The following is a 19,574-nucleotide window of genomic DNA, read 5'->3' on the forward strand; positions in this document are numbered from 1 at the left end:
ACAAAGATGGCTGTTTGTCTTGGTGAACGTTAAGTAGATAGCCCCAAGCCAGCCTGAATCACAATTCTGAAGGATGAGTGTGTTCTGCTGCATTAGACACAATGTGGACCCAGAGACTCCAGTCAGCATCACACAGGACACCCACAGAGGACATTTCAAGATACAGAGCCAGGTTATGACCTGCATGCAACAACTGTCGATTTTTGAGAAAATTCAAAAAATCTCTGAGCTTCTGTTTTCTTCTTTCTAGAATTGGGCTCATCCTGTTTCCCAATGCGTTACTCTCTACTGACTCTCTGTTGACCACTGACTGCCAGCCATAAGTATCCAAATGACCTTGGATTCCTCTTTACCCTGTCTCTTCCCTCTCATTTCCCCAGGTCACCACCCCAGCTCCTCCTTTCCCAAAATGCTGACTGTAGGTTCTTAGCTCAGCTCCTGAGAGTGCTATGGTCAATGTTTTGGTGGGGAGGGAGTCAAGCCTTATCAAGTGGTGCTTTCAGAACCAACAAGTGGTCTCAGGAAGAGGACACTGTACCACAGAATCATGATGTGGACAGTGGTTTTCTCCTTTATCAGCCACTTCTAAAGAAAACAATAACATATTTCTGTAAAAGAAAACTAGGGCAAGGGAGGCTAGCCTTTTCTCAGAAGCATTTGGTAAATGAATCCTTTCTAACATAAAATCAGTTTGAGAACACTATTCCAATGAATGTTTGTCGTGCAACATGCATGGTCTGCATCTCTGGCTTCTTTCCTAAGAAAAACACCATTACCTTTTCTGATTGTGTTTTGAACAATGCACACAGATCCTTCAGGAAGCAACTCGTCCCTGTGGGGGTTGGGAAAGGATCAGAGTTAAGCACTGAAACAAGCAATTAATTCCCATTAGAGGATTAAGGCACTCATGCTCACTTTGAATCAGGGAAGCAAGTTGAGAGTGAATGTAGGAACAAGAGGTTATTTGTCAAAGTTAATAACTTAGAAACCCAAAGAGCAGCTAGATGTACAAGAGGGGCTGGGTAGACACACAACACCGGCCAGGGGATGGGTAAGATTTCAAGTCTGTGGGAAGGACTGCCTTTCTCTTTGCAAACACTGAGGAAAGCAGGGTCTGTGCCATATGCTGCTGTTTTCATTCTAACAGATGTGTCCTATAGAAGTAAAGCCCAGTTCCCTCCTCTTACCACATATGTGCAGTCTAGACAGCCACACATGGCTGCTCAGCTTCGGTTTTGCTGGGAGCTCTAGAGCCTGCACTGAGTATATGTATGCAGTGTCTCTGTGGATGAGGTCACAGACACGGTAGGGACTAGGAGGGAGGCCTACAGTGTCAAGACTGAGGTGCCCGATTAGGATTGAAGAGCCCAAAGCAGAACCTTTGTCTCAGACTTTTAACCTGGAATAATGTCTATTCAGAAGTCAGCCAAAGGTAGCGTAGGCTCAGCGTCTCCAAATGCTTTAGCTCAGCAAAAACCTGGCTAGTTAACACTTTCAATATTTAAAAACCAAAAACACCACAGAAATGTCCAGCTGGCAGGGCGCTGCCTGAAATGCTGTCACTCAGCAGTTTACTTTCCTGTAGAATAATCCATCGAGTTTCATATTTCATCACTGAAACAGAATGGAAAGGCCTTTGCTTAACTGCTGGATTGGTCTGATTGGTTTTTCCCACTAGCCACCTGGTGGTAAAAGGCAGGACTTGGACTTAAAAATCATGACTAGTGCCGGGCGTTGGTGGTGCACGCCTTTAATCCCAGCACTGGAGAGGCAGAGGCAGGCAGATCTCTGAGAGTTTGAGGCCAGCCTGGTCTACAGAGCAAGTGCCAGGATAGGCTCCAAAGCTACACAGAGAAACCCTGTCTCGAAAAAACAAAAAAAAAAAAAAAAAAAAAAAAAATCATGACTAGTGCAATGTTGAGTCCATATTTAAAATACACAACAGGTGAGTGAGCCAAACATGACAAGGGCTAAGGCTTAAAGTGTTCTAACATTCATTTGCTAAAGGATTTTTAAATGGATGTCACCTTCTAACATAAGAACAACTTTCTTAGAAGGTACCTCAATAAAACATCCATCCTGTTTGTGTTAAAATTTAGTGACACAAAGAAGTATCAGTAAGCTCTGGATGTCATCACTTCAATGCCTCCACATGGTAAATCACGCTGTTAGCAACCTGCCGGTTAAGTGAAGACCATGACTGGAACAAGTGGTCAGATGTGTCTGCCACTCAGCACTGGCTGCAGGTGCAGGAGGAGTCATTTCCAGAACCAGGAATTCCAGTGCTATAGACCCACAGCAAAGCAATAAAAGAAGGTGTCTTCACTTGCTTCCAACATCCACCATCTGTGTCAAAGTTGGCTGTACCAAGTTCACAGCTAACACAACACCAACCACAGCCTTTGTCTTCACCAACTCTACTAAATATCACCCCCCCACACACACACACACCCTCCAGCGGCCTGGAGCACACACAAATACACCCGTAGTCACTCTGTTTACCTTGGAGAAAAGGATGGGCACCTGATATACTTATTAATTATTAAACAAGTCTCTTAGAACTGTAGGAAACAGGTGAAAAAACAAGATGCTGTGAACTTTAAACCTGGCCCTGGGCCGTGAGCAGGAGCAGGCACTGAGGTCCTGGGCGTCTTGCCAGGGAGGGCTGAACACATCCTGCAGATGCTTTGATACTCTCCTGTGGTTGCTTGCTTGGTTCTTTATATAAGGACAAGACCTTCCTGCTGAAGCCAGCCTCACCAGCCTCACCACTATGCCGGAAAGGAGACGGCCAAACACTGTCCTCGCTGGCTACCTTTGAGATCAGGTATGAACTGCTCCAGACTCTTGAGGGTCTGGGAAAACAAATCTTTATGGCCCTGATACCACAATGGGCTACACAAATGTGGCCTTGGCAACCATTTTGTGAATTCTTAATACTTTGGTCCCAACTAAAATGTTTGCCATGCTGTGTTACTTTAAACACTCAGGGAATAAAGGAAAAGAAAGGTCCTTGATGCTAAACCTAATGACCTGAATTTGATGACTGGGAACAACGTGGTTGAAGGACAGAACTGAATCCTGACCTCTTCATGCATGCTCTGGTACACATCCCCCTCCCCCCATATATATCTATTTTTTTTCTGTGTAATTTTAAAGACTTAAGGCAGTTATATACCATCTTCAAAGTACAAGGACCAACAGTGCAGTCATAGTCTTCTCTTCACTTTGCCCATTTAGAGTATGAAAGTGACTAGAAAAATCCCCTGACACAGACACTGGAAGGAGGCTTGTGCATGCTGGCCAGGTACATTGGGTTCCAGCAGGTGGCTCAGCAGCCAGACTCCTGTACACACGCTGAGCAAGGCAGCTCCAGACATTGGAAGGCACCAGTAACCCACTGGCGCCACCTGCAGCTCAAGCTAAATCCAACAGGGTGGCCACTTAGAGACTGCTGGTCTTGGTCAAATCTCAGGTTTCAATGCTTCAGTTCCACTCTCAAGTTCATGGTGGAGGCCACACAAACTGTGGCCTTTAAGCAACCGGTGTGCAACACAGTCTGGGTATAGGCCTTTAGGTATCTCACTCAGTGCTGGTCTGGGCCACCACTGCTGGCCAACACCCCAACAGAGGCCAAACAAAAGAGAGCCAAGTGCTGCAGATCCTAGGAGGTGACTCAGGCAGGAGCCAGTTACCCAGGGAGGCATGTTCAGACGGCTGTACCTCAGCAAGGTGGGGAGTGGCTCAGGGTAAGAGAATGCTCTCTGGAGGAAGGCAAAGCAACGCTTTCCAACTTGATGCAGGTGGTTCCACAAAGGTAGCTGTCTGTGGAAACCATTTTGTGTGCAAATAAAGAGTTAACATAGAAAACACCAGTGAGTCAGGCATAGTGGTACACCACCTGTAATTCTAGAACTCTGGCTCATGAAGAAAGATGGCAAATTCAAGGCCATGTGGACTACAGCAATTCAAAAATTAAAAACTAATGAGCACAAAAAAGGGGGGTTGGTAGTTTGGAGGCCACTGAACCTTCTGTCTTTGCCAGTGTGTCAAGGAATTCAACATGCCTCCTAATCCCTCATCAGAAACAGAGGTTCCACAGTCAGGGAGTTCCTGCAGTCTTTCTGAAATGGACTTATGCTGCCCTGTTAAAGTCAATCACTTTCTGGAACCTGACTCAACAGTGAAACAGAATAAGACATGTTCCTTGCTATCTAGGTCTGAGGAAAGGAGGCTGAATCTGGGTCAGCGCAGAGGGGTACGAACGCAGGATGTGTGAGGTGCCCCATGCTCAGACTCCGGCACACAGAGTCATAACATTTTTTCACAGACTCAGGGCCCCATCTTTGCTAACTGCTGACTAAGCAGTGACTACCCACACTTGGCTAAGAAACATAGCAAATGATCTGCCTTTTGGAGTATTTTCCAGGCTACTGGGGGGGGGGTGCTTTTAACTCACTCTTGGCAACTGCTCAGAAATGTGTTTATTCTGCCTGGAGCAAGCACTCTGGTCAAGGAGGGAAGAGCTAACAATCCAGGTCTTTTCCTAACTCACCCTCTGTTGGTAGAAGAGGCAGGGAAACGGGGCATCTAGGTCTAGCTGAAGGTAGATAATTTCCAGTCTGCCTCTGTCCCAAAGGCTTTGCTCTTTCACTTTGAGTCAACTTCCCTGAAGGCTGCCCTCCCTTTCCTTCATTGTTCTACAGTATAATTCCTTTGCATTTTGGAACTTTTTGTTAGAAGTACTCCAACTGTTTGAAACAGGAATGTCTACACTACAAAGGCGCTTATTTTTCAAGGACAACTCAAGCTATAATAACACTCTGTATGTGTATGTGTGTTCTGGGGATACAAACTCATGGCTTCAATGGTAGGCATATGTCCTACCAGTGAGCCATATTTCCAGCTCAACTTAGCATAAACTTCGCATTCTCAATATAAAACTAAGAAGAAGCCTGGGAGAACAATTTAAAAAGTTGCACACAGTCATTCTCTACACCTCTAAGTAGTTTGCTACCAAAATACCTGAGAAAGATGAGAATTTAACCCGTTTAAACAACTCTTCTACTTAGAAGTATGACCTACTCAAAATGAAGAAATTAAAAACACAAGTTAGGCTCCTAGATAGAGTATCAAATGTGTTCTCTACTTAGAAGATTGCCAGTCAATTTTTTCAAGACAGACAAATAACTTCACAGAGTCAAAATCAAGGCCAAGATCTTGGTTGTTGGGGTGGGGGTCCCCTACCCAAGAAAAAGCAAGGACTAAAAATTTGCATTACATTGTTAAATGAGCTGCATAGGTACAATACCTTGAACAAGATTAGAAATGTATGTACAGATGTTCTAACAAAAATAATCTCAACTCTGTATCAATATACAAAAAATACAAGCCAATATAAAATATTTAAAACTAACAGTTGCTTTTTTTTTGGTTTAAAAGTAGACTCAATAATCTGCCTTTTTATCCCATTTCTATGTCCCTCCTTTTTTGTTTCAGAGTAGATTCAATAATCTACCCTTATATTCTATCATATCTATGTCTCCCCTTTTTCTTTTCAAAACAAGAACTCTGAATCTAATCTCCTTTGTTCAACATTTTTTCCACAAAGGTGACATTATAATTCTTAACATCTATGCCCCAAACACAAGGGCACCCATGTTTGTAAAAGAAATGCTAATAAAGCTTAAATCACATATTGACACTCACACACTGACAGTGGGAGACTTCAATGCCATATTCTCACCAATACACAGGTCATCCAGACAAAAACTAAGCAGAGAAAAATACTGGAACTAACAGATATTATAAACCAAACAGACCTAACATATTTACAGAACACTTCACCCAAACACAAAAGAATATACCTTCTTCTCTTCACCTCATGGAACTTTCTTCAAGATTAATCACACATTTGGACATAAGGCAATAAGTCTCAATAGATGCAAGAAAATTGAAATAACTCCCTGTATTCTATCAGACCATCACAGATTAAAGGTAGATATGAACAACAACAGAAAGCTTATAAACTCATGGAAACTGAATAATCTCTACTCAGTGAAAAATGAGTCAAGACAGAGATAAGAAAGAAGTGAAAGACTTTCTAGAACTCAATAAAAATGAACATACAGCAAAACCAAACTTACGGGAAACATTGAAAGGCTCTCTAAGAGGCAAGTTCACAGTATTAAGTGCCTACATAAAAACAAACAAAAACTAGAGAGATCTCATGCTAGCAACTTAACAGCACACCTGAAAGCTCTATAACAAAAAGACATTGTCACACCCAAGAGGAGTAGGTGGAAAGAAATAATCAAGCTCAGGGCTGAAATCAATAAAATAGAAACAGAACAATTCAAAGAATCAACCAAACAGTTGGTTCTTTGCAAAAAACAAGATAGACAAACGCTTATCCAAACCAACTAAATAGTGGAAAGAGAATGTCAAACAAAATCAGAAACAAAAAGGGGAACATAACAACCGTCACCAATGGTTGAAATCCAGAGAATCTAGAGACTCATAAGGACATGCTTTAAAAATCTGTACTACACCAAATTGGAAAATCTAAAAGAAATTGATAATTTTCTCGATAGGTACCACTTACAAAAGTTAAATCAAAATCAAATAAATAATTTAGATATAAAAGCAATCACTAAAAATCTACCAACCAAAAAAGGCCCAGGGCCAGATGGTTTTAATGCAAAATTCTACCAGACTTTCAAAGAAGAATTAACACCAATACTCCTCAAATTATTTCATAAAATGGAAACAGAAGGTGTAGCACGAGTTCTAATAGGTCTTAATTATAAAAACCTGGAGTCAGATATGGGGGTAAATGCTGAAAGGCCAGAAAAGTAAAGGAGCCAACCACAAGAGAACCTCTTCCCTCTACTGAATCCTCAGACCAAAGGGGTGATCCTGTCCCTATGAATGCTCAGATTGAATGCTAAATCTGTCTCTAGGAATCCTCTGACTGAATACCATGAGCTCTTCTCTCTGCCCAGCCATATCACTCTTGTCTCCACCTCCCTAGTGCTGGGATTAAAATGTGAGCCACCACCACCTGGCTTTGTTTCTCTTTTAGACTGGATCAATCGTGTATTGCCCAGGGTGGCCTTGAACTCACAGAGATCTGCCAGCCTCAGCCTTCCAGATGCTGGGATTAAAGGTGTGTGCCATCACTGCCTGGTGTCTATGGCTAACTAATGTGCTAGCTCTAAACTCTGATCTTCAGGCGAGCTTTATTTGTTAGATCACAAACAAAACATCATCACAAAATGATGGCCACAGTCACACTGATACCCAGACCACATAAAAAACCAACAACAACAAAAAAGAAAAATACAGACCAATTCAATTCCCTTTATGAGCATACATGCAAAAACACTCAACAAAATACTTGCAAACTGGACCCCAAAACACATCAAAATGATCATCCATAGCAATGAAGTAGGCTTCATCCCAGAGATACAGGGATGGTTCAATATACAAAAATCAATAATATAATAATGCAATCTATCATCTAAGCAAAATGTGTAAGACAAAACCATATGATCATCTCATTAGATGCAGAAAAGGCCTTTGACAAAATCCAACACCCCTTTATGATAAAAGTCCTGCAGAGATTAGGGATACAAAGGACATACCTTAACATAAAAAAGACAGTTTATAACAAGTCAGTAGCCAATATCAAATTAAATGGAGAGAAACTCAAAGCAATTCCAATAAAATCAGAAACAAGGTAAGGCTTACCAATCTCTCCCTATTTATTCAATATAGTACTTGAAGTTCTAGATAAAGCAATCAAACAACTGAAGGAGATCAAGGGGATACAAATTGAAAAGCAAGATGTTAAAGTATCATTATCTGCAGATGATATCATATCCATAAGTGACCCTACAAATTCTACTGGGGAAGACCTACAGTTGATAAATCCTTTAAGCAAAGCAGCCGGATATAAAATTAACTCAAAAAAAAAATTAGTAGCCCTTCTATATATAAATGACAAAAAGGCTGAGAAAGAAATCAGGGAAATAATACCATTCACCATAGCCTCAAATAATATACCTTGAGGTAACTCTAACATACCAGAAGATGGAAAGATCTCCCATGCTCGTGGATCGATAGAATTAACACAGTAAAAATGGCCATCCTACCCAAAACACTCTATAGATTCAATGCAATAAAAATTCCAACACAATTCTTTACAGACCTTAAAATGACGTCTCATGAAAAAAAACAAAAAAACCCAGGATAGCTAAAACAATCCTGAATAAAAGAACTGCTGGAGGTCTCACCATCCCCAATTTCAAGTTGTACTGCAGAGCTATAGTAATAAAAGCTTCATGGTACTGACATAAAAAGACAGGTTGATCAATGGAATCAAATTAAAGACCCAGACATAAATCTACACATCTATGCACACCTGCTTTTTGATAAAGAAGCCAGAAGTACACACTGGAAAAAAAAAAAAAAAAGCATCTTCAACAAATGGTGCTAGTGTAAGTGGATGTCTGCCTGTTGAAGAACACAAGTAGATCCACAATTACCACCCAAACAAGACTTAAGTTGAAGTTGATCAAAGACCTCAACATAAAACCAGATACCCTGAACTTAAAAGAAGAAAAAGAAAGGTATAGTTTTGAACTCACTGGCACAGAAAAATACTTTTTGAACAGAACACCTATACCACAGACATTAAGATCAACAATAAATGGGACCTCATGAAACTAAAAAGTTTCTGTAAGCTAAACAAAGTGGACAAAGTAGGACAAAGTGGTAGCCTACAGAATGGGAAGAGATTTTTACCAACTCCACATCTGAAAAAAGGGCTAATATCCAAAATACACAAATTTCTCAAGAAACTAGGTATCTAAAATGCCAAATAATACAATTAAAAAGCAGGATACAGAGAATTCTCAATAGGAGACTCAAATGGCTTAGAAACCCTTAAAGAAATGGTCATCATCCTTAGCCATCAGGGAAGTGCAAATCAAAACCTCTTTGAGATTCCATCTCACACCTGTCAGAATGGCTAAGACCAGTAACATAAGTGACAGTTCATGCTGGCTAGGATGTGGACCAAGGGCAACACTCACCCATTGCTGGTGAGAGTGCAAACTTGTACAGCCACTATGAAAATCAACATAGTGGTTCCTCAGAAAATTGGGAATCGATTTACCTAAAGACCCACCTATTATACTACTCTTGGGCATACACCCAAAGGATGTTTCATCCTACCACAACGACACTTGCTCAACCATGTTCATAACTGCTCTATTCCTAATATCCAGAAACTGGAAACCACCTAGATGTCCCTCAGCAGAAGAATGGATAAAGAAAATGTGGTGCATTTACACAATGAAGTACTACTCAGCTGTTAAAAAATGACACTATGAAATAAATAGAACTAGAAAAAAGTCATCCCGAATGAGGTAACCCAGAGATAAATATGTTATATATTTGCTTATATTTGGATATTAGCCTTTAAGTACATGATAACCAATCTACTATCTGTAGACCCAGAGAGGTTAGGTATAGAAGGATTTAAGGGGACACATAGGTCTCCCTAGGTGGGGGAAATAGAATTGATTTTACAGGCAGATTGGAAGCAGATGTGGGAATGGGAGAATCAGGTGCGGAGGGGGAAGGGAGAAGGCAGCTAGAATGGAGGGGCATTTGAGGGTTGATATGGAATCTAGTGCAGAGGAAACTTCCTAAAATATGAGAATGTGATCCTACTGAGGTCTCCTAATAATGATGCGGGGGTGGTACTGAGTCTCAACTGGCCATCTCTTGTCAACAAATGAGGCTTCCCGGACTGGGACTGGGTTGCATTCAATTGAGTTGTTGGCCAAACTGATTTCAAGGAAATCCCCAAACAACCCAAGCTGTTGTTAAGACAGTGGTTTTCTCTCTATAAACAGTGGGGCTCCATTGCTGAGGACAACTCATTGAATATAGAGAAGTAGAGCTGGTGCTTATATGGAGTAAGCATTCACTCATACATTCTAGTGCCTTTGGTGCGGGAAGTAGTCTTCAGGCTGCCATAAGAGAAACATAAATACCAACCCAGCCACAAAACCCTTGACTTTCCTGAAGATATGCTAGGGCAATCGTGGCACAGAACTTGTAAAAGCCAACCAATGTCTGTCTGACTTAGGGTCCACTCCACAAGATGGATCCCATAACAATACTGCTTGTGTGACCAAGAACTAGAGACTAGACAGCCCAGAGACATATGGTAAAACCAAATACTAGTTGTCTTAAAAAACAAAAAAAACAAGTGACTCCTAATGATAATCTGCTGTCCTCATAGATAATATGCCTTGCATAGTCAACATCAGAGAAGGTGCCTGTGGCTGGAGAGAGGAACAGATCCAGAGACCTACACCCAGACTTTAGAGGAAGAGAGTCTAAATGGGAGATCTCCATCAAATGTCTCCTTTCAGAGCTCAGAGAACACACAAGAGGGGCCAAAAGAGTGTCAGAGCCAGAATGAATGGAGGGCACCAGGACAACAAGGCCCTCTGAATCAACTACGCCAGGTGCACATGAACCCACAGGGCCTACATGGGTCTGTACCATGTCCTCTGTGTATAAATTACAGCTTTCAGTTTAGTATTTTTTATGAGACTCCCAAGTGTGTGAATAAGTGGGTCTCTGATCCTTGTGGCTGTTAGCAGGGCTCTTCTTCTGTTGGGTTGCCTTGTCTAGCCTCAATTTGATAGTTTTTGCTTTATTTTATTATTTTTTATTTTGGCATCTTTGGTTGTTCTCTCTCAAAAGTCTGCTCTTTTCTAATGAGAGACAGAAAGGGGGTGGATCTAGAGGGGAGGCGAAGTGGGGAGGAACTGGGAAGAGTAAAGGCAGGAGAAACTGTAATCAGGATATATTGTATGAGAAAAAAGATCTATTTTCAATATAAGGAAAAAAAAGAAACTAAACTAAAAGCACAGAACTCAAAATTAAGCCTGTTTTTTCCTAACTACTCTCTCCAAAGCATTCACATTCTATCATTGCTTGTATTACTCTAAGTTGAATTCAAATAAACAGCTGAGAAATAATTCAAAACTCAAATCACAGATGATTTAAATGTAGTATATATATGCCCTTTAAATTTACCATTATTTTTACCATCATGAGATTAATCAAGCAATAATGCTGAGCATAAATGTTAAGAAAATTGGAAACCCCAAATCCCTATGAAAATAATAGTCTTTAAAATAATTTCTTCTCAGGTCAGAATTGAGAATGGGGGTTGATATAAGAAGGTAGAACTGGTCTGTGTGCATCATTACTTAAGATCAGAGCCCTGATTCCTAGAGTCATAATTTGAAGCCTGTCTCAGTCAATCTTCCTGACAATGCTAATAGTTTCATTAGTACATTTAGCCACCACATTGTAAGCCACCTGGTACTTACTGCCTGCAATGCTGGAAAAAGGGCCTGCTATTTTACAACTTAACAGTATTTACAACTTAACAAAAGGGTCCTACAAACCCCTCTGCCAAAGCTGACATCTATCCACACAAGTCCATAACCCATCTTTTTAAAAAAACCAAACCAAACCAAAACCAAGATATTTCTATGTAGTCTTGGCTGTCCAATATGCAGATCAGGCTGGCTTCAAACTCACAGAGATCCTCCTGCCTCTGCCTCTTGAATGCTGGGATTGGAGGAATGTGTCACTATACCTGGCTTTATCAGGTTGATCAGAATCATGAGATCTATTTAGTGGCTATCTGGAAGTTCATTAGATTGTTTCTATGCTTTCACGTTTGGTTAAAAAATTTTCAACTAAAAAGGAAAATCAGAACCTTGATAAGAAACAGAACTTATCACCAGAGAACCTTTCCTTCCTCAGTCCAATCTGGGTCAGCTCTCCCTATGCCCAACCCATCTCAACACACCTGTTGGCTCACTTGCTTTTTCTGAACATAGTTTCATATATTCATCCTGTCTTCTGCTTGTGGTGTCTAAAACCAGGAATGCCATTGTCCTATTCCTCCATAAAAATTCAGCCTCGCCGGGTGGTGACGGCACAAGCCTTTAACCCCAAACTCCGGAGGCAGAGGCAGGCAGGTCTCTGTGAGTTCGAGACCAGCCTGGTCTACAAGAGCTAGTTTCAGGACAGCCACAGAGAAACTCTGTCTTGGGGAAAAAAAGTCACCCTCTCAAGGTTTAGCTCAAAAGACCTCTGCTGGGTACCCCCCCCCCGCCCCAGCTTTCACCTAAATAGCACATGGCCCCTTCATCCTTTCCACATTAGTGATAATATCTATTGACTCAAGTTGCCATATAAACCCAGAGACTTTAACAGCTAGCCTTTTCTGTGAACTCAGTTGAGGGAGAATAACAACACCTCACACAAAGTAAGCAGTGCCTACATAGTTCCGGGTTCCAGGGGTTGGGCCTGTAACCTAAGCAAGGCTGTTCTTCCCAAATCAATACCAACAACGAGAAGCCTTTGACTGAAGAATGAATTTCTTAGTCAAGATGCTGGGTAGCCATGGCTGTCTCAGACTGTCTGAATAAAATTTCAAGTATCTATTGGCTCCAGACAGGGAATGTTCTAGAGAAGACCGCTAAGGTCATTTGATGCTGTCCTCCTATTGCTACCTCCCCATGGGCCATATCCCTCTTCTATGGCACTAGTTTGTAGGGTGGATGGTACAATAAAAAGTTACACAGTGATTATTTTTCAAGCACCGACAAGTGGGGTTCTAAAAAGCTCTTACTAGATAAAGAGAAGACATTGCTGGGGGTTATTTGATATAAGGTCTTTCATAGTCTAGGATGGCCTGCTTCAGTCTTCTGAGTGCTAGGAAAAAGCACGTGGGGGACCTTGGTGGATTCCATGATAGGTGAGGGTGACGGAGGCGGAGGGACAAACATGCCAGGCAGATAGAGCTTAAGTGAAAAGTTTTATTAGAAAGGGTATGGGAGGAGGAGAAAAGAGGTAAAGAGACACAGAACCAGAGTGGACAGAAGAGAAGAAGGCAGGAATAGTCCTATCTTCCCCAGAGAACAAAAAGAGAGCATAAATGGACGAAGGTCTTGCTTTTAAAGGGGTCCTTTGCACCTGGGCTGACCAGGGTACTACCTGAGGCCAGCATAATACCTGAATCCTTACACTGAGTGCTAGGATTACAGGCATAAACCACCATGCCTGACTTGAACACATCGTTTTAAAAATTAACTATAACTGTACTACACACTGCCATCCAGTATCCAAACATGACCACAAACAGCCATTAGCAGGATTCTATCTCACCACCTCACACATAAAGGCAGTGTTTTACCAATGAGCTACATACCCACTTTGTTTTCCAGCGCTAGAGATCCAACCTCGGGCTTTTTGTATGCTAAGGTCATGGTTAGTAAAGTTTACTAGTTAAAAGAAAAAAGTTCAGGATTAAAAAAGCTACTAATTAACTTGGCAAACGAAGCTTTTAAAGACAAAGGTTCATCGGGGGAGGCTGGCCTGCTTACTCAGGGACTTCTGGGTTCTCTGGGAGCGGGTTCGGGAAAATGAGGTCAAACTGTTGGGCACTTCAATTACGGGAACCTGGCCAGCAGATAGCTTCAACTGGAGGAAAATAAGCATACGTGTGCATGCACAAGACTTACCTCTCAGAGGTAAATCCAATTGATTCAATGATAGCCTTTATTTTTAACTCATGATTTCTTACTGGGACCTTCAGCCTAACGTACGTACGTACGTACGTATGTATGTATGTATGTTTGTATGTATGTATGTATCCTACTCTAATGTGTTTCTGTATTCCTTCAACATGAATAAACTGAGCTTGGAGATAAGAAGCTAGGCTAAAACATGTGCACATCTCTCTGATAGGCTTTGAGTGAGGCTCTGCCCTTATAACTTGGCTGACAGAGTGAAACTGCCATGATAACCACGGATAGATTCCACAGGCAAGGATCTCCAAAGATCCAGATGTGTTATTAACGGCTCCCAAAGAAGCTAAGATCAGAAGTTGGTTTTGGATTCTTTAGCAAGTTTTGTTCTCTTCACACATAAGAAACACGTAAAATTAAAAAGCGTGATTTCTGAAGACAGCCTCATTCCACCTGGGAGCTTAAACTGCCTGCTGGAGCCATCCGTCCCACGAGCACGGAGCAGCGAGCAACGGCTCGGTTTGGGCCAGCGTCTGTGCGTCTCCCGCCGTGGCCAGCGCGTGGCCCGTCCGCGGCGGTTTTCCGGGGTCAAACGTGCGCCCCGCCCCCGGGTTCCGCCCGCCGGCTCGTCCGGTCCCACATCTGCCCGGACGCTAGCGGCGGCGCTGCCTGGTGACCCAGTCCCTAAGCCTCCCAGGCTCCCAGTGTCAGCCCGCTCAACGCCTCACCTGCACCCCGCCGAGACGATCACCAGGAGCGCGCCGGCCCGCAGAGCGGAAATGCCCAGCTGGGCGGGCGCCGCAACCAAACCGCCCCGGGCGGCGCCCCCTGCAGGCTGCACGCCGCTCCTCCCGCCCCTGCGGCGCCCTGGCCTTAATGCCCTGCCAGCGCACACCTGGACGCATGCACCCTTCTATCCACAACCGCGCACTTACCTCTCCGAGACCACCTTCCTCTGAACTAAACGAAAGTGCCCCACCCCCGACAGACAGACCAGACCCCCCCCCACACACACACAGACACACACAAGCACTCACACACTGGGATGCCCCACCCCAGAGACAGAGATACAGACAGACCAGACCCCCCCCCACACACACACACACACAGACACACACATGCACTCACACACAGGGATGCCCCACCCCAGAGACAGAGATACAGACAGACCAGACCCCCCCCCAACACAGAAACATGCACTCACACACTGGGATGCCCCACCCCAGAGACAGAGATACAGACAGACCAGACCCCCCCACCACACACACCCAGACACAAGCACGCGCACACACTCACACAGGGATGCCCCACCCCTGACACAGAGATACAGACAGACCAGACCCCCCCCCACACACAGACACACATGCACTCACACACAGGGATGCCCCACCCCAGAGACAGAGATACAGACAGACCAGACCCCCCCCCAACACAGAAACATGCACTCACACACAGGGATGCCCCACCCCAGAGACAGAGATACAGACAGACCAGACCCCCCCACCACACACACCCAGCCACAAGCACAGCGCTCACACAGGGATGCCCCACCCCTGACACAGAGATACAGACAGACCAGACCCCCCCCCAACACAGAAACATGCACTCACACACAGGGATGCCCCACCCCAGAGACAGAGATACAGACAGACCAGACCCCCCCAACACAGAAACATGCACTCACACACAGGGATGCCCCACCCCTGACACAGAGAGACAGACAGACATCCCCCCCCCTCCACACAACACATACACCCAGACACATGCACCCCCACACAGGGATGCTCCAAACCTGACACAGTTCAACCGCTTCTACAGGGGTAAGCTCCACCTTACACATGCCTGTGTTGGACTCAAACACACCCGAAACCCACTACTTCAGAGACACAAAATTAGAGACTCATCTCTTTACATAAACCCTGTGGTGACGCTAAACTCAGACAGATGTTAGGAAGACGCCACAGGACAGCTATGAATCACCAAGGCCTCACACCTGCTCATACACGCTCCTACTGGATACAGGTAATGTAGCCATTCTGCCCACTGACCAACTCTTTTTGAAATAAAACTTGTTTGTGAGAACCAAAATAGACGGATGAGAAACAAAAGCTGAGGGAATTTTTTTCTCTAGAGACTGTCCTCATGGATGGTGTAGCGCTTTTAGAGTCCAGGTGAAATCAATGTCACAGAGATGAGAGGTCTCTTGTCTTCCAAGACACAATTAAGTATAAGACTATTGGTGTCCTTTCATCATTTCCTGTCTCTTTGACTTTTACTTGAAATCCTTTCTTATTCTTGGTTTTCCTGTAGACACAGCCAATGATGCTGAAGGGGTTGAATTTTAAATAAATGACCAAGTCTAGAGTAACTCTAACTGATCATATTCATAAACCACTTTCTACAGAGGACCATGAGAGGAAAGGGGTCTTAAGAGAGGACCTGGGGAGAAAAGGAGATTAATAGAATACACATGACATCAAAGTACAAGATGAGTGGGATGGAAAGGAGGGGTGAAGAAGAGATCAATAAAAACAGTATATATATATATATGGACGTCTCATCGGGAACCCTATTACGTGGCATTGTGGTATCTTGTTTATGATCTAACAAATAAAGCTCGCCTGAAGATCAGAGCTTGGAGCTAGCCACACGAGTTAGCCATAGACACCAGGCAGTGGTGGCACACACCTTTAATCCCAGCACTCGGGAGCTACAGGCAGATGGATTGCTGTGAGTTCAAGACCACCCTGGGCTACACACAATTGAATCTGTCTAAAAGAAACAGAACTCACACAAAGGAAATCCTAGTACTTGGGATCACATAGTACGCTGATTTACAAAACTAATTTTAAAAAGTTGATGGCAAAAGTTAAGGGTCTAAGGATGCTTGAAGTCACTGGTTTACTGCAATCTTCTCACTAATTTGTCTTTATAGTGTCACTGAACCTTGAAAATAATGACTCATGGCAAGAAAGCTGACCCTGAGATCCATGGTCTTGTTCCCAAATTCTTCCAACCATACCATATTGCTTGCTGAGGAGTAAAAGCTACCATGAAAACACTTATCAGGATGGTTTTTTTTTTTTTTTTTATCTATGGGTGTTTAGCTTGTGTGTCTATGCACCGCTTAAACCTCATTCTTCTCTGAAAAGCATTTCCCATTTCACTGGGGAAGCTTGGTAGAAACAAAGAATAACCTCAGCACCTCACAAAGACACATGTGAACAATGTTCAAGTACCTCAACAAGGCAATTATTTTCTCTTTGTAAGAAGGGTGCACCAAAACCCAAAGCAGGCTGGCAAGAGCACCACGGCCAAGATGGCTCCCATCTTTTATTCCAGACAGGTAGGTAGTAACTGAGTCTCATACCATTGGTGGGAGGGAAGGCTCACTCTGACATGACTGGCTAATCTGCTTGAAAGGAAAGGTTCAGAAAATGAATGCTTTGATTTAAAAATACCCTCCCAAAAAAACTACAGTTGCTAGAAAAAAAAAAAAAAAAAAAAAAGGTCCCCACAGCAGCTACTGGGAGATTAAATTACTTACTACACTACCTTCACAGAACTTCTATTACGGTACCACAAATGGGTTGGAAATTGAGACCTTTAAATCTGGAGTTACCAGAGCATAAACTGTAAAAGTGGACGTCTGTAATAACATTGCAAAAGCTTAGTGCTGTGTATGTGACCAAGTGGAGAAATGGATGATGTCTCCTGATGTAATTACGCAGTTGGTGTGGCAGTGAGGGAATGTTCCAGTGGTGTAAACAATAACGGGCAGAGGATTTGGCATAGCCTTTATCAAGATTCTGACAATTTCAACTCCCAAAGTGTGGTGTACAAGTACATAGACCCCATCACTGCAGGGGAGTATGGCAAATTACATTTCCGAAGGCAGAGCTAAGAAGCCTTCTCATTCCTCCCCATAGCTACTTTGTCTTCCCACCCCCACTAGTTGGGAGTGATGGAACAGGAGAGCAGGAGCTACATTGGGTGGATCCTTGGACCTGGCTAAGCTCCCAAGCATCTCCAGCTGGGCTTGGAATTGGGCCAGCACCTGAGCCAGGCTCAAGAGGTGTTGGGGATATCCCTACGTCTGCAGCCACATGAGTTATGTAGAGGGATGGCATACTGTAGATTTCAGGTTGGAGGGGGCCTAATGCCCCAAGTTGGCCCAGAGACTTCGCAGCCGGAGAGCCACACAAGAGTCAGAATGGAGAGCAACAAGGAGGGGGGTCTCTCATGGTCCATGTACTGTCCTCCCCAGTACCATGAAGGTGGAGAAGGTGGAACCAAGTCTGGAGGAGTCACAGGACATGAAGGCTCTAAAGAAAGAACTAGAGCATTTTCCCAAACAGCTGAAGAAGATCACCCTGGGGTACACTTAGGCTGACATGGTGCTCACCTCGACTGTTCTCCTTAGAAAGGTGTTCAGCCAGAAAACCATCTGCTGCTTTGAGGACCTACCTGCAGCTTAGCTTTGAGAACACATGTAAGCTTCAGCTCCTGCTGGAGAAATGGGTGGAGGAAGCCAGAAAAGAGAACTTTCAGATGATATGCAAAGCAGAGTGTTGCAGGTGGGCAAGAGAAATCTGATGAGTGAGGTAAACCGGGAGAACATTTCTGTGGTGACTGGAGCCCACCTTGCAGATCAACGTCATCACCAAGCGTCTTGGGCTGGGAAAGGACGTGGTCCTAGTTGGTTCTGTGTGTGTCCTGTAACCTGCATCAGAAGCACGAACAATCAAGCACTGATTATTCCCAACCAGAGGAATGTGAGGCTACAGGATCTTCTTTTCCAGGGGCCCCAAGGCCCCATTTTTGGTGCCCTAGGCTACAGGAGTCCCAACTTCAGCATGCTCTGCTCTTCAATAGCTATGGGATTTAAGTCTTCATTTCCTGAGAAGGGACTGAAAGTACAAAGGGTTGGGGGACACCAAGTGAGGGAGGAGGTGATGGAGGGAAGTTGAAGTTCAGTGATGCCTTGATCAGGAGCCCATCTGTTACGATAAATCTTTCCGAAGCCGCTGAGCCCCACGCCAGCTGCCCGCCCGAGTTAGGGCCCAAATGAATACACAGAAAGACTTGTATTAGGTTCAAAGCTGCTTGGCCAATGACTAGGATTCCTCATCTGTTAGCTCAGTCTTAGTAATCATGAATCTATATATTTTATAAGACTTATCGGACGCCTTATTGGCGTCCCTCCTTGTTGGTGGCTCACATCCTGCCGCTGAAGGAGGAAGGGGAAGAGGGACCCTTCGCTTAAGTATGAGTCTCCTTGCTATGTCACTTCCTGCCTGGATCACCACTTCTATACTACATTTCCCAGAATCCTCTTTGACTCCTAGTCCCGTCTAACTTGCTGTCTCATTGCCCAAACAGTATTTTATTTAACAATCAATAAGATAAACATACACAGTACATTCCCAATTACCCATCACTCATCATTTTGTTGATCTGACACTTGAAATGAAAAGCCTTTAATCCCAGTACTAGGGACGTGGAGACAGGAGCTTCTTACCTTCTCATAAAACAAGTCTTAAATGTGAGAAGTGTGTCGCCTAGGATGATACACTGGGAGGACCAAGGCACATCTGTCACCTCCAGATCCAGGCAGGTTGAACAGGAATGTGGACACAGATGCCCAATGTTTTGATACAGAGTTGTCTTCTGTACAACATTTCAAGTCAGTCTTGAAATCATACCCAACGAACATGCTAGATTAACATGAGACTCAGCCAGAAGACCCCGTAAGAGATATGGGTGTGAGGCTGTGCCTAATAGGATGAAATTTAAAAGAACAAATACAAGTCTGCATCAAAGTGTAAACAAATTGTAGTGAGTGACAGCCCAGGCAGAAACCCCAAAGTAACAACATGCTGAACTGAGAAACAAGTATGCCCAAGGAACTGAAGGACTGTAATCAGATTTCCTCAT

General features: G+C 43.6%; 1 protein-coding gene and 1 pseudogene across 2 annotated transcripts in view; one reads left to right on the forward strand and one right to left on the reverse strand.

Annotated features, from left to right (window-relative positions):
- Positions 1–14,435, reverse strand: part of Ggact (gamma-glutamylamine cyclotransferase) — a 25,351-nt gene extending 10,916 nt beyond the window's left edge. The window contains exons 1-2 of one of the 2 annotated variants that reach the window (XM_027388943.2): positions 14,366–14,435; positions 777–832 (exon numbers count right to left, since the gene is read on the reverse strand). The gene's annotated coding sequence lies outside the window, so the exon portion shown is untranslated. The remainder of the gene's footprint in view (positions 1–776; positions 833–14,365) is intronic. The other variant, XM_027388945.2, reaches the window with a different exon arrangement.
- A 1,983-nt stretch (positions 14,436–16,418) lies between these two features.
- LOC100768143 lies at positions 16,419–18,700 on the forward strand (annotated as a pseudogene).
- Positions 18,701–19,574: the final 874 nt, after the last annotated feature.

This window comes from Cricetulus griseus (genome assembly GCF_003668045.3).
Source record: "Cricetulus griseus strain 17A/GY chromosome 1 unlocalized genomic scaffold, alternate assembly CriGri-PICRH-1.0 chr1_1, whole genome shotgun sequence".
NCBI lineage: Eukaryota > Metazoa > Chordata > Mammalia > Rodentia > Cricetidae > Cricetulus > Cricetulus griseus.